Source organism: Corythoichthys intestinalis, chromosome 9 (assembly GCF_030265065.1).
Source record: "Corythoichthys intestinalis isolate RoL2023-P3 chromosome 9, ASM3026506v1, whole genome shotgun sequence".
Classification (NCBI taxonomy): Eukaryota; Metazoa; Chordata; class Actinopteri; order Syngnathiformes; family Syngnathidae; genus Corythoichthys; species Corythoichthys intestinalis.
In genome coordinates, this window is record NC_080403.1 from 5077704 (window position 1) to 5102228 (window position 24525).

The 24525-nt window shown below is 40.2% G+C and overlaps 1 long non-coding RNA gene across 1 annotated transcript; it reads left to right on the forward strand.

Moving 5' to 3' along the window:
• Positions 1-7002: 7002 nt before the first annotated feature.
• LOC130922419 (uncharacterized) lies at positions 7003-24114 on the forward strand. Its single transcript, XR_009064503.1, has 3 exons — positions 7003-7169; positions 22997-23132; positions 23242-24114. It is a non-coding gene; the product is annotated as an uncharacterized LOC130922419 (long non-coding RNA).
• The last annotated feature ends 411 nt before the right edge of the window (positions 24115-24525 follow it).

Consider the following 24525-nt stretch of genomic DNA (forward strand, 5'->3'; position numbering starts at 1 on the left):
GGGGTTTCAATATCAAATTATTTTAACTCATAATTACGTTTATCTTTTAAGAACAACATGCCTTTCTACCCGTGGATCTCTTTAAAATATACATATACATATAAGGTTTCAATATATATATATATATATATATATATATATATATATATATATATATATATATATATATATATATATATATTAGGGCTGTCAAACGATTAAAATTTTTAATCGAGTTAATTACAGCTTAATTAATAAAGCGTAATTAATCGTAATTAATCGCAATTCAAACCATCTATAAAATATGTCATATTTTTCTGTAAATTATATATATATTCTGTAAAATAAATTTTTGGAATGGAAAGATAAGACACAAGATGGATATATACATTCAACATATGGTACATAAGGACTGTAGTGGGCATTTCACTCTACTGTCATTTAAATCTGTCTATGCTGTCCTCACTCCGAAGCGTCTACTTTTTCCAAAGCTAGACAGCTAGTGAACGATGCCTTAATAATCAGACTTCTTCCTTTTTCATCTGATTTATTAATAAAATGGCCTCAAACCATTGTTCTCTTTAGACGGTCGTAAAACTACAAAAAAAAGTACACAAGCATTGCATTAGCAAAACGTTAGCTTGGCATGCTATACAGGTTCACTAAACATAAACAAAAAGCGTTTCATACAAAAAATATAACATTTCGCTTACTAACTTAAAATGTACATTCTTTACAACAACCATACTTACGGACAAATCTTGTCCAAGGATCATATAAGCACAACATTACAACGTAGGCGTCAGCCCGACACGTCGTGCAGCCATATTGAACTGGCAAGAAAACAATAAACCATGTCACAAAGCGACCACAAGAGTTCGCTGTTAGACAGCACAAAAAGCCTCGCTGTAAAATTTACCAAAAGGCGGAATACTGTCTGAGCGGGACATGTGCGTTAATTGCGTCAAATATTTTAACGTGATTAATTAAAAAAATTAATTACCGCGCGTTAACGCAATAATTTTGACAGCCCTGAAATATATATATATATATATATATATATATATTTTTTTTTTTTCTTCTTAATTATACTTTGGGGTGGAAACATGTCTTATATGTATCTCTTTCCAATGACGATTAATCTGAAAAAAATCTTTGATCACTTTTTTGTAACAGACAACACGACTTTTCATGACAAAAATGGGATTAAGAGATTACCAAGCATGACATTCATGTAGTCATTGGATCTCCTCAAGAACCTATGAAAGCAATCTGCTTGTTTGAAGACCAAAATCCAAGCATTTAAAGGTTTTTTTCAGACCCTACTCTAGTCCTGTATCTGTGAGTTTCATGAGTGTAGGTACTATGGAGATATTCACTAATACTTTCAGTGACTGTAGTTCTCCTGGCAGCTGTCTTTGCAGTAATGGAGTTGCTAAACAGGGGTGTTTGATGTTCCAAATAGTTCCAGTCTTATTAGAGTTCTGATACTGATGGTCCCGCTTTATGACTAAAATACAGTGACGAGGGGACCTTTTTGTTACCTACTGTGAGTCATTTTGGGATGATGATCACATTAATTATTTAGACCAGATTCCCAACGAGACTGTCGTGATGATTTCACGTCAACAAAAATCGAAGTTTGCACATCACAGCAAACACAGGAAGTAAATCCTCAATCAACCAGGGGGAAAAACCTATTTAGACTGCTGCTGTGTTTATGTTGGAGTTAGGCTTACTTTAAAAAATTGCAAGGTCGATCTCAACAACTGGTCAAGTCTCTAGTCCTCACAGAAACCAAATCAGATAGTCCCAAAGCTTCCAAAATCCCCCAAAGAAAAGCCGTGGTTTAAAAATCTTATCAGACCTCAAATACTCTTGGGTTTCTTCTTAATTAAAACAAGATGTTATTCAAACCATCTCCAAAGAATCGTCACGTGATACACATTCCTGGCTGTCGCAGTAATCGTCAATGGACCACCAAAGGGTCGCGGTTGTTCAACATTTTTCTAGCATGAGTGAAAGATGAAACATTATTTAAGCTTACGTCTAATTGACAAAGAACAGAGGGGTTAATGGAAAGCCTATCATAGACATATATTCAACCTACAGACAGCAATAGAACCTAACTACAGTGGTATCAAAATGTATCTGAACCTTTTGGAATTTCACACATTTCTGCATAAAATTAACATCAAACGTTATGTGTCTGTCAAAATCACAAAGATGTAATAAAAAAATAAATAAAAAGTGACTACTTGACCTAAAACCACCCAAACATTTATAGGTTTTTATATTGTAATGAGGATAGCATGCAAACAATAACGGAAGGGGGAAATAAGTAAGTGAACCCTCTGCTTAAGAAGGCTTAAAGAGCAATTGAAACCAATTTTTAACAAACAATTTAAGTCAGGTGTGTGCCCAATCACTGATGAGTGGTTTAAAGCTGCCCTGCCCACTATAAAACACACACCTGGTAAGAATTGTCTTGATGAGAACCATTGTCTGATGTCCATCATGTCTCGGTCAAAAGATCTGTCTGAAGACCTGCGATCAATGGATTGTTGATTTGTATAAAGCTGGGATAGGATATAAAACCATCTCTAAAAGTCAGATCGACAGTCAGAGAAGTTGTCTAAGAATGTCGAGAGTTTGGCACTGTTGCTAATCTCCCAAGGAGTGGCCGTCCACCAAAGATGACGCCAAGAACCCGAGAGTGTCTGCTAAAGACTTACAGAAATGGCTGGCACAGTGCAATATCTCTGTGCACACATCAACTAGTATATGTGAAACTATGGCCAAGAATGGTGTTCATGGAAGAACTCCACGGAGGAAGCCACTGCTGTCTAAAAAAAACATTGTTGCTCGTTTAATGTTCGCAAAAAAGGCACTTGGACACTCCACGGAAGTCATGGTAAAATATTTTGTGGACTGATGCAACAAAAGTTGAATTGTTTGGGAGTAAGACACAGCATCATGTATGGAGAAAAAATGGAACACCTCACCAACATCAACACCTCATCCCCACCGTGAAGCATGGTGGAGGGAGCATCATGATTTGGGGCTGTTTTGCTAACTCAGGGCCTGGACAACTTCCAATCATTAATGGGTGAATGAATTCAAAGGTTTATCAGGATGTTTTGCAGGAAAACTTGAGGCCGTCTGTCAGACAGTTCAAGCTAAAAAAGAGGATGGATGCTGCAACACAGAAGTAAATCAACTTCAGAATGGTTTCAGAACAAAATACACGTTCTGAAGTCAAAGTCCAGACTTGAACTCCATTGAGATGCTGTGGCATGACCTAAAGACAGCGATTCATGGCAGACATCCCAGGAATCTGACTGACCTGCAGCAGTTTTGTCGAGAAGAATAGGCCAAGATTAGTCCTGATCGATGTGCCGGACTGATCTGCTGGTACAGGAAGCGTTTGGTTCAGATCATATTTGATGGTGATTTTATGCAGAAATTTCAGAAATTCCAAAATATTCAGATACTTTTTCATACCACCGTATTCTTCACGGATTGGATGGATTGATGGATTCTGATTCCTGCTCCTGGACATGCTTAGATGTTGATGCCTGGTAATATCTCCAACAGTCATCTACATTTTGCATGACTTCTCTTTTTTTGGGGGGGTGCAGTTTTAGCCGAGTGTGGGTGGCAGTTACGCAATAATACACTTCTTTCATTTTAGACGAGCAGCTATTTTAAAAAGAAAAGAAATGTACTATGAATAAACAGCCTCATACAAAGGATTTGACTCAGTGTTACCCTTAGTGTACTTATACATTAACTACAGTAAACAGCTGTCTTATTTGGCATGGGTTAAGGCACACATCTCAAGAGGTTAGGAGGAAAGATGCACCTGATGAGCCTTCATTGTTAAAAATACAGCCAAGACATAAGAGGGACAATATCTGAAATGTAGATTAGAATCAGTGAGAGCAGCTGCATTAATATGCATTCTTATATTCGAACGTGTCAAATCGGCTCTGAGGGGAATCTTGATTTATTACGTAACACTCCCAGTGCATGCCTTCGCACAAAGAGTTGGCATGCTGGCTCATATTTAGGCCAGAGGAGGAAGAAGGCTTTCTACGGCTTTGGGCAAGGAAGAAGAGGATTAAAGAGCCGTTTCTTAAATCAAGCCAAATAACATCATTATTCTTTAACTTGTTCTTAGACCTTTGGAGTTATAGCTATAACAGAAACAGATGTCATTTTGTGAGTGTCACTTTTCTACTAGAGAGCACTCGTACCCATCTTCAATAGAAAATAGATAAAACAAACAAAACAAAAAACTGATCATAAATCTGGTATCCTAGATTATCTTTCACACCTTGGGCAGTAGGGCTGCAAATCACCAATCTCATGACGATATAGTGGTATGAAAAATTATCTGAACCTTTTGGAATTTCTCACATTTCTGGAAAACAAACACCATCAAATGTGGTCTGATCTTTGTCAAAAACACACAGAAAAAAAACAGTGTCTGCTTTAATTAAAACCACCCAAACATTTATTGGTTTTCATGTTTTAATGAGCATAGTATGCAAACAATGACAGAAGGGGGTAAAAATAAGTAAGTAAACCATCACATTTAATATTTTGTGGCCCCCCTTTGGCAGCAATAATTTCAACCAGACACTTCCTGTAGCTTTTGTTCCACAAAATATTTTGCCAAAACTTCTGTGGCGTGTCCATGTGCCTTTTGCGAACATTAAACAATGTTTTTTCTAGACAGCAATGGCTTCCTCTGTGGGGTCATCCCATGAACACCATTCTTGACAATAGTTTTGCATATAGTTGATATGTGTACAAAGATATTGGACTGTGCCAGTGATTTCTGTAAGTCTTTGGCAGACACTCTAGGGATCTTTTTTTTTTTTTTTTTTTTTTTTTTTACCTCTCTGAGTATTCTGTGCTGAACTCTTGGCATCATCTTTGGTGGACGGCCACTCCCTGGGAGAGAAGCAACACTGCCAAACTCTCTCCATTTCTAGACAATTTATCTGACTGTTGATTGATGATCATCCAGACTTTTGGAGATGGTTTTGTATCCTTTCCCAGCTCTATACAAATCAACAATCCTTGATCGCAGGTCTTCAGACAGCTGTTTTGACCGAGCCATGATGCACATCAGACAATGCTTCTCGTCAAGACAATTCTTACCGGGTGTGTCTTTTATAGTGGGCAGGGCAGCTTTAAACCACTCATCAGTGATTGGGCACACACCTGACTTAAATTGTTTGGTAAAAATTGGTTTCAGTTGCTCTTTAAGTCTCCTTAGGCAGAGGGTTCACATACTTATTTTCTCCCTTTAGTCATTGTTTGCATGCTATCCTCATTAAAATATGAAAACCTATAAATGTTTGGGTGGTTTTGGTTAAAGCAGACACTGTTTTTACATCTGTGTGATTTTGACAAAGCTCAGATCACATTTGATGGTGATTTTATGCAGAAATGTGAGAAATTCAGATACTTTTTCATACCGCTGTACAATATAGTATTTTTTTCTATAGACAACATTATTTTATCATTTGTCAGTATTACAAAGTCTGCCCCGATTCAGTTCAATTCCAGAAAAAGATTAATAAATGATTTCATTATGCTTTTGCTAAGTTATGGTGGGTATATTTTATTGAGGAGCCATGTTACAGTGTTGGCGGAATTTCTACAATGATACACTTCTTCTGTTGTGGTTTAAGCCCCACCTTGTTGTCTCCTGGCAGCCCCTCTCCCGATTTCAAAGACCTGCCCACTTTCCAGCTTTGTTATGTCACAATAAGGATTCAAACTAATGCTTTCACACCAAAAAGACCAGGGTCTGGTTAGAGAGCTACCTCACAGCAACCTATGCAAATGAGTTGTTGGAAAGGTTCAGCATTCACACTGCATCAACCGAATTTTCAGAGTAGCATGACGTGAACGAAAGGTGCACTCATTAATTGGACAAAAAGAAGAGGAAATATCTCCCTCCTGGGAGGGGAGGTAGTGTTGTTCCTCACAGCGTGGTGCTGTGATGCTGTTTGTAATGTTAAATTGTGTATAGTTTTTTTTTTTAAATCACTGTCTTTTATTTTGTAATGATAATATAACCGTGTGCCTGTATGTGTCATTATATCTGGTCAGCTGACTGTTTTGTGCAGCAGATGTTTGTGTGCATGTAAGTTTAATAAAAAACAAACAAACAAAAAAACTAATGTATCACAGCATAGCAAGTCGCTGCTTGGCCAGCGGCAGAGTCGCTCACTCCCGACTCGAGCGAACTGGAGTATATAAAAACTGCATCAGGGGAAATAAACCCAAGAAAGGGAACTGTGTTGTACCCCAATCACACAGGCGCGCGATCGATTGCTCCCACTTTGGTGACCTTTTTGACTGTCAAATTGTCGCCACTTCCAAGAGAGCGAGACTCAAACAGCCGCCCGGAGAGGCGCCTGTCCCGGCTTCAACAGCATGCAAAACACATCCGCCACATTGGAAGCCAATTCTGAGTATTAAATGCAACAGCTTAGCGCAGCACAACAACATTTGGCCATTGTTCGTTTGTCATCTTGCCGTTGTTGATTGTTGAAAATCACGAACAGAAAAAAATGACAATTTTTGTTTTTCTGACTGGGATTCCATATGCTAAGCTAGCTATTTTTCTTATATCAAGAAATCTAAGTGAGTACAATTTACTTCAAGGACTGGCAGATAAGTTCACTTATTTCTGGTAGACTTACACTGAAAAAAAGGAATAGCGTACCGCACGTAACACGTCAACTTTTTGCTGTCATACGCACTTTAAGGTAGTATGTTTTTGCAGTGCAGAGTCTTGACTATGTTCCACCCTGTCGTCGCAGTCTACACGGTTGAAAAAGCAAAACTGAGTTTTGGTGGCATTTGTAGTCCATACTCCGGAACAGCAGGTGGCAGTAATGCTCTAATATATGGTATATTTCCCAGCAAAGGGCCCGAAGATACTGATGACGTCACAATCACTTAGCAGTTCTTGTAAAAAAAAAATACATGGCTTTGTGTAACGAGCTTCAACTTTCCCTCGCAGTGGTTTACACTTTACAGAAGGCAAGTCAACAATTGATGACAATAATCACGCTGAATCATTTAGAGGCTAGAAGAAGGAAACCTTGGAGCAGAAGGATTAAACTGAGGAATCAAGTTTTGTTGGTGGTGCCACATAAATGGTAGGCATGCATACTAACATCGGAAAATTGGAGGTTTCATGCACTTTTGTGTCTTGTTGTGCACAAAGACTTCCCCACACAAATTGGTCGTGTTGGTCAGAATTCAGTGTTGGGAGTAATGCCGTTATAAATAATAACGCAAAAAAAATAACGCCGTGACGTAACGCCGTTATTTTTTTCAGTAACGGGGTAATCTAACTAATTACTTTTTCCGCCGTTACAACGCCGTTACCGTTACTGACGGTCAAAAGCGGTGCATTACTTACTCTGAATAAATTGAAGAAACTACCAGCCTGTCGAGTCGACTCTCTGCTCTGTTGATTTGTCATCCAAGACTTGGGGTGCATTCAGGTTCGAGAACAGCACACGTACTTCTGACTCCAAGCTGTTTGTCCCTGCTCAGTCAATTAGACAATGCTTTCCAAAGTTTGGTAACGTTTCTGTGTTTGCTACACCTGATGCTAGCCACGTTCCCATCTCCCACTGTCAGCCAGCAATAATTCTGCTTCCATCTTGAGGACGGCAGACGCTTTGAAGGTGACGTGAATTGTCGGGAAACGAGCCTACCTGAATGCCCCTCGAGAGATGCGATGGAAATGATTGTGATTGGATGAGGCTTAGAGTCATGTGTCGTGATAAGCCAATCAGAGCCGGTGATTTCACAAGCAAACCGGAACAGCGGGTGCGGCAAACACACACACGCAAAACAGATCCACAGGGTCGGGATGGCAGAGCATTCAGAAGAAAAATTGTCCTTTAAGAGGTGGAGATATAGACACATTTCAAGTTTGTCGAAATTAAAGGAAAGAACCTGCATGTAATGTGTAATTTATGTCCCGGGGCAAAGCTTTTGTCGACATCTGTGGTAAGCAATTCAAATCTGCTGAAGCACCTAACAAGTTAACTACCTGTCTGTTCTTCTCTATTCCACTGACTCGAATACTGCTCAGAAAATTTCAAATTCTTTGACATACAACATGTTCTTTTTAAAGTAACGGAAATAGTTACTTTCCCTGGTAACTAGTTACTTTTACTATAGAGTAATTCAGTTACTAACTCAGTTACTTTTTGGAAGAATTAGTGAGTAATGTAACTAATTACTTTTTTAAAGTAACGTGCCCAACACTGTCAAAATTTCATTTTTAAGTTTCAAATTCACAACACCAATGCCTCGTCCACCATTTAGTCCACAGTGCCATAGTTGACGCTTAGCTAGTACATAGTACTTGTCTTTGTTTTTGCACCAGGAGGATCTTTACCGTTTTGGCCCTCGTTTTTTCACATTATAGCCCCAATGCACACTAGGGTATTTTAATTTTTTTGAAAAATTTTAGTCTTTAACATTACTCTTAAATTGTGGTGACGTCATAGCAACAAAACAAAAAACAGGAAAAACTAAAGAAAAAGCAAAAAACACTTACAATTTATCGTTTGATGCTGATTGAGTCTACAAATATGGTAGAGTATATTTATTATGTGTATTTTTAGAATCACATATTAATACACTTATTAGGGCCTATTGTTTGTCAAGTTTTCCTGCGGGAGGGGTACACTAGCTTTCTCGCGTGCAAACCTGCCAAAGACGCTAGCGGTCCCTTGCCGCTGTATGAGGCAGAACAACGGGGTGAGATGAAGATAAAAATACTTTTCGCAGCCCAATCCGTCTGATGATATACCCGGCTGTTGCCATGGCAACAGGAAGGAAGCAGAATAGTCACGGTGCTCAGCGGGACAGGCTGAACTGTGACAGAAGCAAAGCGGATGAGCAATTGTAGCTTCCACAAGAGTTGGTCTGGATACAGACTCCGATGTATTAAACCTCCGTGAAGTTGGCCCCCCATCAGACGCAAATTTATATAAAAATTATGTCAATCGTTTGTGCTATGATTGTGCTGGTTTGTGCTGCAAAAAGTTTCGTTTGTGCCATCATCGTTTTGCAGTTATTAAACATTGTTTTTTAGGTCATCCAGAGTTCACCCAGCCCCCCATCTGTGGCAGAATGGAACCCCGGTGGTGTCATTCGATTCTGCCTCGTTAGTGCTGGATTGTGCTGAAAAAAGTTTTGTTTGAACTGCTACGGTTTTCGAGATATTCATAAAAATGTATAGTGATGACGTCACTCGCAGCCCCCCATCAGACGCAAATTTATATAAAAATTATGTCAATCGTTTGTGCTATGATTGTGCTGGTTTGTGCTGCAAAAAGTTTCGTTTGTGCCATCATCGTTTTGCAGTTATTAAACATTGTTTTTTAGGTCATCCAGAGTTCACCCAGCCCCCCATCTGTGGCGGAATGGAACCCCGGTGGTGTCATTTGATTCTGCCTCGTTAGTGCTGGATTGTGCTGAAAAAAGTTTTGTTTAAACTGCTACGGTTTTTGAGATATTCATAAAAATGTCTAGTGATGACGTCACGCGCAGCCCCCCATCTGCGGCGGAATGGAACGGCGATGATGCCATTTTTTTCTTCATCGTTAGTGCTGGTTTGTGCTGCAAAAAGTTTCGTTTGTGCCATCATCGTTTTGCAGTTATTAAACATTGTTTTTTTAGGTCATCCAGAGTTCACCCAGCCCCCCATCTGCGGCGGAATGGAACCCCAGTGGTGTCATTTGATTCTGCCTCGTTAGTGCTGGATTGTGCTGCAAAAAGTTTTGTTTGAACTGCTACGGTTTTCGAGATATTCATAAAAATGTATAGTGATGACGTCACGCGCAGCCCCCCATCTGCGGCGGAATGGAACGGTGATGATGCCATTTTTTTCTTCGTCGTTAGTGCTGGATTGTGCTGCAAAAAGTTTTGTTTGAACTGCTACGGTTTTCGAGATATTCATAAAAATGTCTAGTGATGACGTCACGCGCAGCCCCCCATCTGCGGCGGAATGGAACGGCGATGATGCCATTTTTTTCTTCGTCGTTAGTGCTGGATTGTGCTGCAAAAAGTTTTGTTTGAACTGCTACGGTTTTCGAGATATTCATAATAATGTGAAGTGATGACCTCAGTTTTCAGCGCTGCGGGCCGCACAATAGATCAGGAATAAGATTGCGTCCACTGACAGGTTTCAGTGACGTTCTCCGCTGATCTATCGGTTGTTGTCTCCTACGTCATCACGACCACCTGAGCCGCCATCTTTCGTGTATCTCAGTGACCTGGACTACATCCGCCGCAGTCACGTTTGTTTTGTTGAGTTTTGCGGGGAAGCAGCCACGCGAATGTCACATCAAAATGGAAAAAAGCCTGAAGAACGACAAGACTCCTTATGTGGAGAAGCTTGAAAAGGAAGCGAGAGATCGGTATTTGTCAGTTATGACGTCAGTTATGGTGCTTCTGCCGTGGTCTGAAGACCAAAGATGACTTGTTGCGTGTGATAATGAGAACTGCCCCATTATTATTTAACCTGTGTTGGTCTACACAACATGACACAGCTAAAGACATATGTCAGTTCTGCTCTCTGTGCTCCACTTAAGTTAGTGGTGATTGGTAGTTTGTGATTTGCTTTAACTGACAATTTGGCAACATTAAAAGTACTTGGCCAAAGTAGTAAACTGTCGTCCTTTGTATAAACATTATTATGCGTGTGTGTGTGTATATATATATATATATACATACATACATAAAATACAGTATTGACACAAATGCTGTACTTACAAAGAATAGGATTCAAGATGACAATATGTTTTATTAAGTACAATCAAGTCACAACAAAATACAAAAAATCAACAACAGCTAAATTTGAAAGGCTGAAACTGTTAGCATACTAAATGGTACCTTTCACGTATAACAGTACAAACTACAAAACAGTTGGGCAAAGGTTTGTAAGGGCACCGCAAACATAAAACAATCTTTACAACAATGTGCAATCTTCGCCGTCACATGGCAGAACCACGTTAATAGGTATAGTTCCTGTTAGGATCTTATACTTCTGGCAAAGATTACCAATTACCTGTTCAACATGGATCCTCAAATGTGCCATCTTCCTAGTCTCCTCCACATCTCTACCAGCTAACTGACAACGACCGTTTGTGAACGCAGGGAGTTGGACCTCTGCACATAACATACCCACGTGTTCTTGAATATCAAAACCTCTGTCAGCCAAGACAATGTCCCCAGGCAAAAGGTTATTGAGCAAAGCACTGTTCAAGGTGATATGTTTGTCACTTGTGCAACCACCCCAACCTTTTGACATGAAACAAATTCCCCACTTTGGTGTGATTCCAATTAGGTATTTCATGGTGTAGTTATGCTTATAACTAGAAAACATTTGCGCACGGGCCTTAATATTTGATGGTTTCTCTGTAATTTTTTTTTTTTTTTTTTAAATCAATAATCACTGCAACTCTGCGTCTGAAGGACTCAACAAACTCGTGAGGCATTGTTTTATAGAGTGTTTCTCTGTTGGGCCAAACAATTGCTCGTCTCAAATTAGCATGTACAAAGGGCACCATGTCATTGAACACTCAGTACACAGTCTTACGGGAAACATGGAATATGTGTGCAATGTGTAGTGCAGACAGGTCCTAACGCAGGCGCATGAAGGTCAGAAGGAGCATCTGAAGGGCGCTGAAGGCTCCTCCTGTAGTGCACCAACGTCCTCCTCCATCCTCAATTTCTCATGCCTACTTTGTCTAGAAGAGCGGTCCACGTTGGTGGGTTGAACACATGTGTGTCCCAGGCAGGGGCGGACTGGTAATCTGTGGGTTCTGGAGGATCACAGAACGGCCGGTGCCCTGGACGGCCGGCGGCCGCCATTCATTATGCATCACTGTTTTTATCCCCCCTATCCTCTGATTATCTACAGTTCGCATCCAATCCGACAGGTGGCAGCAATGCGCCTGGTTTTTCACCGCCAATCTGATAGACTAGGAACGACGAAAGCACAGAGTAGCCTTCATTGGTTCCTTCCTTGTGGAAGCAAAATAGCGACGAGTGTTAATGCACAATATGGATGGTGGTGGCAAAAAAACTGAAAAGAGCAGGGTGGCGCGGAGAAGGTTAGAGAGAAAAAATTAAAGAAACTGGAGAGTGAAGCATTAAAATGTCATAAATCGACAAATATTTTCGCAAGCAGCAGTCTGGCTGCAACGGCCACGTCGGGTAACAACAGCTCAGCTCCCGGCGATGGTGAGAGGGAGCTGCAGCCGCTCTGACGTGCAGACGGTGCTGGGAGAGAGAAAAGAAGAGGGAGGGGGCAACGATAAACTGTTGGAAGTTCCCCAGACAAGCGCAGGGCAAGTAAATTGGGATGAAGAGGGTTACTTGCTCTGTAAACTGGCAATTGTTATCCATCAGGTAGCTACATTTTAAATCAAATAAATGACAATTAAAGGGTTAGTGCCAGCTAGTCGATGTACCCGTTTGCAATCGTGTCAAGTTACAGTATGCTAGTCCTACTATCCCTCTCCTAAGAAAAAATATTTTAGCCGTAAAACAATGTATGCACACGCAGCATAGCAATATTAATTCAGAAGAAATATAACAAAATATTAATAAAATGAATGGTTTTACTTTAAAGTTTAGGTAGTTAAATTGATGTTATATACATTATTAATCATTTATATATCGTTTTGTTTTCTGGTTAATACTTTCCAATGAAGTTTATGTATACAGGATTTGTCTTGAAATGTGTATTGTATTTTCATTGAAATTTATTATTTTTATGGCAAGATTAATTATGGCAGGGGTCTCCAAACCGGTCCTCAAGGGCCGCTGTGGGGCCTGGTTTTTGTTTTAACCGATCGAGTACCGACAGTTTAACCAATGAAGTTTCTGCTAAAACAAGCAGCACCTGACTGCAATCAACTGATTACACTTGTAAGACACCAGATTGGTGCAGAGGTTTTGTCTTGTTTTGTTGGAATGAAATCCTGCGCCCGCCGCAGCCCTATGTGGAATAGTTTGGAGACCACTGAATTATGGCATAAACAATTAAGTCATTTTATAGACAGAGATCTATAGAGATATATTATAATCAATTGGATACGTAAAACTTGCTTTGAAAAATAAATTCTTTCATTTGTTTATTCAGGTTGATCATAGAGCTAGTACAGAAAATGAATCCAACTCCAGTTCAGCCTTGCAGTACTTTGAGCGCCCGTAGTCAGACAGTCACAGTCTAGACACATTTTCTTCATTTTTCTCTCAAAGTGCACGAAATTGGTGCATTTTACAATAAAATGTAAAAAAAAAAAAAAAAAATTCTCCCGGGAGGGGCATGTTCCCGGACCCCCCTATGGGGTCTGTGTTTCCCTTCGTATAGCGATTCTTATGGGCTGGGCTGAGTCAAAGTCCAGGGCTGCTTTTTAGTCCCAGTCCGCCCCTGGTCCCAGGCGTAAGGATGGTGCCCAGTCAGGGTCTGCCTCATTTCTTTCATATGCTGGTTTTCCTGCAATTACAAAAGTCGTATCAGTCATACAACAGGTTAACATTAGTTACTTAAATTGGATTTTAAAGCTTTGTAGTGTGTCTAAACTGGTGGGAACTGCCTTCATATGGCACTGATGTGTATGCAACAGATTTTTTAAAATTTATTAATTATTTATTTTTTAAGTTTAACTGATCATTAGGCATAACAAACAAGCAGAAGATTTCTTCTGGTGATTTAGTAGATCTGTAGTCTCCTCCACAGACTGCTTGGTCAAGCATATCAGTAGCCTAAGCGGGAGGTAAATATAGCATTTTTTTCTAACACATCTCCCATACTTATAATCATTCATGGTGTGCTGTTACATCTTCATTAATACCCTTACTTTGTTACCTTTGAACTGTTTTTTTGTGTACTAGTATCATACGGTGAACGCCTGTGGTTTATGCACAGTTAGCCAGTAGGGCTACAGTTAGCCTCTCTTAGACACTAGCGTGGTTAGCCAAAGCAAGCAACACAACCACACGCCATAAGCGTTTAAATGCAGTCAGTATCAGCGTCCGAAGAACATTAACACTTCCAGTTACTTACCTTTATGGAAATGTAGGGAACAGACCGACATGTTTTCAGTTGATGAATGAAAAGCGATGGCCTTTCTTCTCACCGCTGCAACCATTCAAGCCTCTTGGTCAACTCATCGGAGTTCCATATTTTCTCTTCCAGGCGGGAATGCTAAAAAAAAAAAACGTATCCCATCCTTTTTGCATTCGTTTCTATCATGGGACCTAGAATGGCAGTCTTTCAAACAACACGAGTGTACCATTTTCAACGATTACCACGCAGAATGGATGCCGAGCAAAGGATCGCGTCACGGGCTTGTTGTTGTTGTACAATACACGAAAACCCACAATGCATTGCGCCAGAAACGTCACGAGACAAGAACCGATTGTGCGGCCCGCAGCGCTGAAAACAGGTCATCACTTTACATTATTATGAATATCTCGAAAACCGTAGCAGTTCAAACAAAACTTTTTGCAGCACAATCCAGCACTAACGACGAAGAAAAAAATGGCATCATCGCCGTTCCATTCCGCCGCAGATGGGGGGCTGCGCGTGACGTCATCACTAGACATTTTTATGAATATCTCGAAAACCGTAGCAGTTCAAACAAAACTTTTTGCAGCACAATCCAGCACTAACGACGAAGAAAAAAATGGCATCATCGCCGTTCCATTCCGCCGCAGATGGGGGGCTGCGCGTGACGTCATCACTAGACATTTTTATGAATATCTCGAAAACCGTAGCAGTTCAAACAAAACTTTTTGCAGCACAATCCAGCACTAACGAGGCAGAATCAAATGACACCACTGGGGTTCCATTCCGCCACAGATGGGGGGCTGGGTGAACTCTGGATGACCTAAAAAAACAATGTTTAATAACTGCAAAATGATGATAGCACAAACGAAACTTTTTGCAGCACAAACCAGCACAATCATAGCACAAACGATTGACATAATTTTTATATAAATTTGCGTCTGATGGGGGGCTGCGAGTGACGTCATCACTACACATTTTTATGAATATCTCGAAAACCGTAGCAGTTCAAACAAATCTTTTTTCAGCACAATCCAGCACTAACGAGGCAGAATCAAATGACACCACCGGGGTTCCATTCCGCCACAGATGGGGGGCTGGGTGAACTCTGGATGACCTAAAAAACAATGTTTAATAACTGCAAAACGATGATGGCACAAACGAAACTTTTTGCAGCACAAACCAGCACAATCATAGCACAAACGATTGACATAATTTTTATATAAATTTGCGTCTGATGGGGGGCTGCGCGTGACGTCATCACTGTACATTTTTATGAATATCTCGAAAACCGTAGCAGTTCAAACAAAACTTTTTTCAGCACAATCCAGCACTAACAAGGCAGAATCAAATGACACCACCGGGGTTCCATTCTGCCACAGATGGGGGGCTGGGTGAACTCTGGATGACCTAAAAAACAATGTTTAATAACTGCAAAACGATGATGGCACAAACGAAACTTTTTGCAGCACAAACCAGCACAATCATAGCACAAACGATTGACATAATTTTTATATAAATTTGCGTCTGATGGGGGGCCAACTTCACGGAGGTCGATTTATTAATAGTAATATGTTTGTATTTTTGTTGAATAAACTGTACTTACTGTAATACTAAAAATTTGGGAGGATTCATGGAGTACTTAATTGGAGCCGCACAGGTGTTAATTGTGTGGTCATTACGGTAGCAAACAAGATATCTATCACAACATACAGTGTATCACAAAAGTGAGTACACCCCTCGCATTTCTGCAGGTATTAAAGTATATCTTTTCATGGGACAACACTGACAAAATGACACTTTGACACAATGAAAAGTAGTCTGTGTGCAGCTTATACTGGACTGTCTCAGGAAATTAGAATACACAATATTCTAATTTTTTGAGACAGTCCTGTGTATATATACAGGACTGTCTCAGGAAATTAGAATACACAATATTCTAATTTCCTGAGGCAGTCAGGAAATTAGAATATATAATATATATATATATATATAATAATAGAGTTCATTTATTTTCCCCTTCAAATAACTCAAAATATAGCCATTAATATCTAAACCCCTGGCAACAAAAGTGAGTACACAGCATGGGAACTACGTACATGCCTAAATGTCAAAATTGAGTACTGCTTGTCATTTTCCCTCCAAAATGTCATGTGACTTGTTACAGGAGTGCTGTCAGCATTGCTGTAGAGATGAAGAGGTGGGTGGTCAACCTGTTAGTGCTCAGACCATACATCAAAGTGGTGTGCATGGCTGTCACCCCAGGAGAAGGCCTCTACTGGAACAATGTCCTATGGCCTGATGAGACGAAGATTAATTTGTTTGGTTCCGATGGTCTCAAGCATGTGTGGCGGCGGCCAGGTGAGGAGTACAAAGATAAGTGTGTCATGCCTACAGTCAAGCATGGTGGTGGAACCCCCCCCCCACTCCACCTCTTCAATCTCTGCAGCAATGCTGACAGCACTCCTGTAACGGGTCACATGACATTTTGGAGGGAAAATTTGGACCATTTATTTGGACATTTAGGGATGTATGTAGTTCCCATGCGGTGCACTCACTTTTGTTGCCAGGGATTTAGATATTAATAGCTATATTTTGAGTTATTTTGAGTGGAAAATAAATTAACTCTAATATATAAGCTGCACATAGACTACTTTTCATTTTGTCAGTGTTGTCCCATGAAAAGATATACTTAAATATCTGCAGAAATGCGAGGGGTGTGCTCACTTTTGTGATACACTGTACATTGTTGATAATTATTGTTTTTCATGTGTTAATATCACTCAACTATGTACCGAATAATTCAGTTTTGAATAAAATTATTGTAATAAAAAAAAACAAATTTTCACATACAAAAAAAATAAATGAAGGGGGGTGGTTATCGGGCCGGCCGCATCTACCAATGAGGGGTCCCTTATTAATTTTTTTTCTAGGGAATTGGCAACCCTACTTCTTGCCTGGCACGGCCAGACTGTTCTCCCTGTGTTTTTCAAAAACTGAGAGTATAGTCTGGGACCCAGCCCATTAACGGCCTCTCGAGCAAGTACAAAATCAAACGATAAATCAGATTTGTTTATTTGCATGACGTGTTCTTAACGAGCAACGTCACTCTTCCGCGTCGGAAGTCGTCTCCACAACAACACAGATGGCGAACAGGAGAGCCGAGAATATCTTCCAATCCACGGTAAAATCAGTTTTAAATTACCAAAAACACATCGACACAAGTCATTGACAACAGTCTGTCTCACGCTAGCCATGTTGAATAAATTCCGCTCTCTTCGTATATTTACTTCCGCGCGCAAGTCCCTCGTCCCGCCCGTCGCTGATTGGTCCACTCCGCTGTCTGTTTGCTGTGGCTTGCTCCGCCCTGGAAATTGGTGGCCAGACTCAATAGCTGGAACAGCGGTGAGTCTGGAGTACCAGGCTACCCTACTTCCACTTCAGTGTCAAAATATTGCTGAAAATTGTTGCTGACTTGACTTTTAATTGTTTTTTTGGGAGGAGGTGAGGGTGGCAAAGTAGCAAGTTGTTAACATTGTGGTTCTGCTTGTTCTGGGCCTTCCTATGTGGGGCTTGCAGGTTCTCTCCTTGTGAATTAATGTGAGCGTGAATGGTTGCTTTTCAGTACAGTAGTTAGTGCGAAGTTAATTCATTCCGGGACCTTGTATGTAAGTCGAAATGGCCGTATGTCGAGCAGGATATTCCCATAAGAATACATTATATTTCCATTAATTCGTTCCACAGCCCAAAAACCTACACTAACTCCTTAATAAATAGTGATTGTACTATTACAAATGTCAATTAAACATAGCAAAACCAAGAAATTATAAATAAGAATCGGAATATTAATATAGTAATACTAATAATTCCTGTATTAATGTATCGAATCAGGTTCTAATGTGGCTGATGTTTTTTGCTGTACCTGAATGCACTGCGTAGCTGACATAACGGTGAGATACAGAGTGCGGTTCTATTTTACTTTCTCTTTTAATGTTTTGTTGCTGGCGTAAACTGTAGCGGACGTTAGACGTTTTGTGTTGCACAAGTTGATGGAATTCATGATTAGAAACCTGACGAAGCTGGCGTTTTTTTGGTGATGTTACCACTGTTATAACTGTCACCTTGACTTATAAAGACGGGCGAACGGAGGTCGGAGGAGGACCGTCGAGATTAACATTCTACGGTCGTATTGTTGAGTTCACAGCTGCACACACCACGCTCATATTTTTCTCTTATTTCATTTTCATTTCATTGGTAAGCGCCACCTTTTCCTTTTTTACCTACCTGCACTAACCTTCTTGGAAGCAGTGTTGATTTCTCTCACAAGAAATTATGCCGTGCATCCGTCTTCCGGCAAAACAAAGAAACTACGGCGCTGTCGTAAATCATCGTATTTCGAGCATGTCGTCGGATGTAGAAACAAATGGCGAGTCAAATTTTACGTCGGATGTCGAAAAGATCGTGTGTTGAAGCGATCGTATGTAGAGGTACCACTGTATGTGGCTAATCCATATGGCTAGTGACTAGCTGGTGACCATTCCAAGGAGTACTTTGCCTCTAAACGGAATTAGGCTTCAGCACATTGACATGTGACATTGATGAAGTGTTACAGAAATCTATTTTATGTCCTTTACAAAGCTCGAGGATTTTTTTTTCTTAACTGACTTTTTAACACTAAACTGAGGAACTACTGTATATACTAGATGGGCCTCAAAATAAACACTAGCAACTGTCTTTTAAAAAATGAGCATTTTTTCAGTGCAGCAGTTCTAGTGGGTTCAGACAGTTTTCTTTGACCCCCTTGGATGACCCACCAACTTGCATAATCAGCCTCTGCAAACTCAACGCTGACCCGAGAAGCACCCAGCACACATCGACCGGACCGTGTGCTGATTTCATTTAGTGGTCAGCAGGGAGGCTCACTCTAGCAGAAAAGCAATGCAGTATGGCCGCTACAGTGTTGCTTTCATCTCAGATGTTACGCATGTATTCGTTTTGCACTACATGTGTTTCAACTTTCAAGGTTTGCATGAGAAGGAGCCAGGAAGCAATTAAATCAACTTACATTCCAAAAAACGTCAGAAACACACTTTCTTTCATTTTAAGATCAAATTTTAATGTTTTTTTATTATTCCTCAATGATGTTCTTTATATTTGTTAGTATTTTTTAGTTTTTCTCTGTATTACCTGCATGATATACTGTATGTGACTACAGTGCTGTGAAAAACTTTTTGTCACACTATATACTTAGATTACGAAAGGTTTTTCTGCGCTTTTTCGCTTCATATAACGTAAAAATATAGGTAGTCCCTGGGTTACGAACGAGTTCTGTTCCTATGCTGGCAACATCACCCGAATATCTGCATGAGCCGGAATTAACCCTTTAAGTACCTCTAAATACCCCCTAAGTCTCAAAATATCTATCCAAAAACATGTGATATACGCCACTGTACTGTCCTTGCCTAGCGTTACAGCTAAGTCCTAGCTAGACAGCAAGCTAAGCTCCTTCTCTTTCCTGGCAAATGAGCTCTTCCTCCTCCTTCCTCCTCTTCTTCGTGTGTGCAAATAAGTTCGTCTTCGTGTGTACATGCGCTCTTACTTGCGTGCAGAAGAACTACCTGCTCTACGCTTTCTACGCCAAAATAACAGCATGTATCACAAAACAAAAGTAAACATTATAATCAAATGCAGATTACATATACAAGATACTGTGAGGTACAATAATGTACTGTTTACGCAACTTTAAAAAAAACCGACAGGAGATAAAATGGCCGATGAGACTGGCGGCATGAAGTCACAATTACTTAAAGTGCGTATGACAGCAAAAAAGCATGTTTATTTCATATTTCACGAAACATTTTATGCTCCTGAATGAAATAGACCGCTTGGATGTGTGTGGAAGCAATCAATTTATATATTCAATTTTTTTAATCCAGCGCAATGAAAATGAATAGCAATTTATAGACAAGTAATTTGATCATATTTCATTGTCTTCTCTCACCGAAATAGTTAGTGGCATGAAACCCACTAACTGTCCATTAGATGTAATACCAGCTAGGCTTCTGAAGGAAGTCATTAGTTGCCTTGGATCAAGTCTGCTGTCCCTCATAAACACCTCTCTCAGTTCCGGTTCTGTCCCAGCTGCCTTCAAACAGGCTGTAGCCAGACCCCTTCTTAAAAAACCCCATCTTGACTCCTCTGTGCTGTCCAATTTTAGACCCGTCTCCCACTTGTCTTTCCTTTCCAAAGTTTTAGAAAAAGTTGTTTTTATTAAATTGCAAACCTTCTTAGAGACAAACTCCACCCTTGACAAGTTCCAATCAGGCTTCAGGTCCAGACACAGCACTGAGTCAGCATTGTTAAAAGTACATAACGACATTGCCCTTACTGTGGATAATGGAAACCCTGCTATCCTTGTTTTACTGGACCTCACAGCAGCATTCGATACAGTTGACCATGCAGTCCTCGTATCTCGTTTAGAATAGGGTGACCAAACGTCCTCTTTTGCCCGGACAAGTCCTACTTTCACGTAGTATCCTCATCGTCCGGGCGGGTTTTATAAATTCATAAAAATGTCCGGTTTTTATGATTTTTCACGGGACCAATTTGAATAGAATTTCTCCGGCCGCTGGGTGGACGCAGATGACATGGCTCCTACTAGAAGGGAGGGAAGGAGTAGTTCTTCTTGTTTTTGTTGGCAGTTTACCCCTATCATGAGGCATTACCGCCATCTACTGGGTTGACGATTTGGCCACAACGCCTGCCCACTTGTTAAGTTTTTAATGATAAATACGTATATAATGGCAGCTGTTGACTTCTGTTGGAGCTTTGACTGTAAAATCCCGTTTGGTGTTAGCATCGGTTTGGGCATCGTTGCGCTCCCGATGATTGTAAACTTTTATAGCAAAGTTTGATTTTTGCCTCAGCTAGCTATGAGTAAGCTTAACCACGCTAGGCATTAATGGAAACGTAGTTTTGAACTGCTACGTTTGGAAACATGCTGGTTGAATAGTTTGTCAGTTTACTTCGGTTATTGTTTGTGTGCAATCTAGAACATTGAATGAGAATATCAATTGAATGGGAATAACAATTTGTCAAGGACAATTGTCGTGATAGTAATTTATACAAATGTTTAGTTGGCACATAGCCTACTGTGTGTATGTGTATTGACTGGACTACATTTCCATGGGTCTGCATTATATATTATATATATATATATATTTTTTTTTAGTCATTATTATTATTTTTTTTTTTTTCAAACTGCATTTTTCCATCCAGAGTGCGGGGGCACACTTTAAATATTTTAAAGTGATATAGACATCTTTGAGTGAACTTCGAGTAAAATTCAAGTATCTTGAGGCCGGGCTGAGTGTCCTCTTTTTTGGAAATCAAAATATGGTCACCCTAGTTTAGAACATGTCATAGGTATCCGTGGTAACGCTCTAAAATGGTTTAAATCGTACCTACAATATAGAACATTCACGGTAATGATTGGGGAATTTTCCTCCTCACAAACCTCTCTGTCTTGCGGGGTACCGCAAGGCTCTATTTTAGGGCCTGTTCTTTTTGCGCGTTATCTCCTATCTTTAGGATCAATTATAAAAAAAAACATAATACCGCTTTTCATTTTTATGCTGATGACCTGCACCTTTATCTGCCCCTGAGACCTAACAAAAAAATTGCTCTTGCTAAATTGATGGAGTGCATATCTGATGTGAAGCAGTGGCTTGCACAAAACTTTTTACATCTTAATGAGAGCAAAACTGAATTAATTACTTTTGGCACACCTTCCATGAAGCCCTTGAGCTCAACTCAGGCGCTCCGGCTGACATTTTTCAGACACACGTTACAAATCTCGGAGTGATATTCGATAACAGGCTTAACTATGAAAAACAAATAAGTTCTGTTGTAAGAGCAAGTTTTTTCCAACTCCGTCTCTTAGTAAAAGTGAAGCCTTTTCTTAGTCGCCACGACCTTGAAAAACCAATTCATGCTTTTATAAGCTCAAGGCTGGACTACTGCAATGCACTTTATGTTGGCCTCCCCAAGTCCTCGATTTCTCGGATACAACTTGTTCAAAATGCTGCTGCTCGATTTTTAACAGGTACACCTAGACGTGAGCATATTACACCCGTGCTATCATCACTCCACTGGCTTCCAGTCCATTTTAGAATTGATTTTAAACTTTTACTGTTTGTTTTTAATTCTATTAATGGCCAAGCTCCATCTTATTTGTCGGAAATTTTAACTTTTCGTAACTCTGGCAGGACTCTTCGCTCGACCGGCCACCTTCTTTTAGATGTTCCGAGGTCAAAACTTAAACACTGGGGAGACCGATCCTTTGCGGTTGCTGCCCCCAGGCTGTGGAATAGCCTTCCCCCCGAAATCTGCACCATCACAGATCTAGGTCTTTTTAAGTCTCTGCTAAAACGCACCTTTTTAGACTCGCCTTTCACACATATTAGGATAGCCTGGTTTGCTTAAGGGTCCTTTTAATGTCTTTGGATTTTATCGGTTTTATTGTTTTATTTGTTGGACTTTTATTGCGATGCGCCGTCTTTGTTTTATTTATTTATTTATTTTTGTTTTATTTCTTGTTTTATTTTTTTTTTAAACGTCATTGTATTATATTTTCCTGCCTTTTATTTATCTTGAGCCATGTTTTGTTGTAAAGCACTTTGAGGGCCATTCGGGTTTTGTAAAGGGCTATATAAATAAATTTGATTGATTGATTGAATAACTTCCTGTTTTGAGGAGGAATGCGAATGTGACGTCACCCGGGTCAGCGTTTCACAATACAGCATTGCTTTATACCATTCAAATGGACTGCGTATTCAACTGATTTTGTGGATTAATTTATTTTTTGCATCACACCAGCCAAATGTGCTGCAGGATTTTGTTGCTGCACCAGGGAGAGACTTGTAAGCCTATTTGGGTTTCAAAAAGTTCCCGTTCACCCCGAGATTGGCCAAAACAAGTCAGACAACGATGGGACTATTGGACTCACGAGGAAGTGAGTAAACTACGTGTTTTGTATAATGTCAAATACAGGGATCAGGGTGCATGGGTTAATAAGGAGGTGGCTTGCATTTTGTGGCTGACAATGCTCCTTGTCCACCGAGGTCCTCTTCGTGTGCCCGCCAGGACAGCTTATGATTGTGCGGTTCTCCATATCGTCCAGACTTCCAGCCCCTTCTGCCCTCTTCGTGTAGCCAGCAATAGACCACTATCTTCGGGTTGGGCTCGAGTGTTATGCGTTCCTCCGACCTCGGACAGTTTGTCAGGGGGTCATTCTCCACCTGCTTCCCCAGCAAACGAGCTCTCTGGTTTGTTTACGCTCTCCAAAGCCGGGGAAGGGAAATGACAAAAGTCAGACTAACTCCAGTGGCATAAAATATCGTTCCGGAGATGTAAGAAGTCGATAGTTTTGACCATTATGGAGTAATTTTGCCATGTCGTACTGAATAAATACATTTTGAATATTTCATATTCCATTTAGCACAATTTGTCATGCCCATACCATTTATTTAGCAATTGGGGAAAATACTTAGATAAAAAGAATATCCTGTAAAAATATTGGAGTAGACAGACTGAAACAATGACATTTTGCTGATCTCTTCGTCGCATTTTCCTCATTCTGAATAATTCCCCCTCGATGGGCTGAATTCTAAATCAGATGAAATCGTGACCCTGCCGACGTCATCATCCAGTTGGGGACGCTAAAACGCTATAATAACAGGCAGGGCTAAACGGCAGATTAAAAGACTAATTTCTCGTCATCTGCGCTTTGCCAAATTGTTGTATATAGTCAAATCGTCTCAAAATATGATTCTAATTCACATAATAATGCTATTTAAGATTTTTTTAATGCTGTCACAGGCACTTTAAGTCCGGTATGTGGTACAGTCCAGAGCTAAGCGGCAGCCGCTACAAACCACGCCTCCTACAAACTACGGATTTCATAGATATCACATGTACCAGTATATAGAACTAGATGTGAAATGACAGACACGCCGGCATTACTAAAAGAAGAAAACCACTGAGGTCTGATGTGAGAAAGGATGGCCTGGATTATTTCCCAACCTTGGAAACCTGACAAGTGATAGAAGAAGTGCACAAGCCACTTTATCCACGTGTACTGTCAGAAATACAGAGCTTGAACGAGGAGAGAAACTCTTTTCAAGCCTACCACCATGCCAAATAAAAAGTCGTGAACCGCAAAATGAGTAAAAATATTGTTTTCCAGGCTTCCAGACAACCAGTTCCATTAGTGGATTTCTCTCTAGTAACTATTTTTATGTTTGGAAATTTTGGATTTGCTGTGATTTACTATATTGTATATTTTTTGTTTGTTTGTTCGGGGAATAAAAAAACGATTGTTGAACAATGTGTTACAATGTATCAAA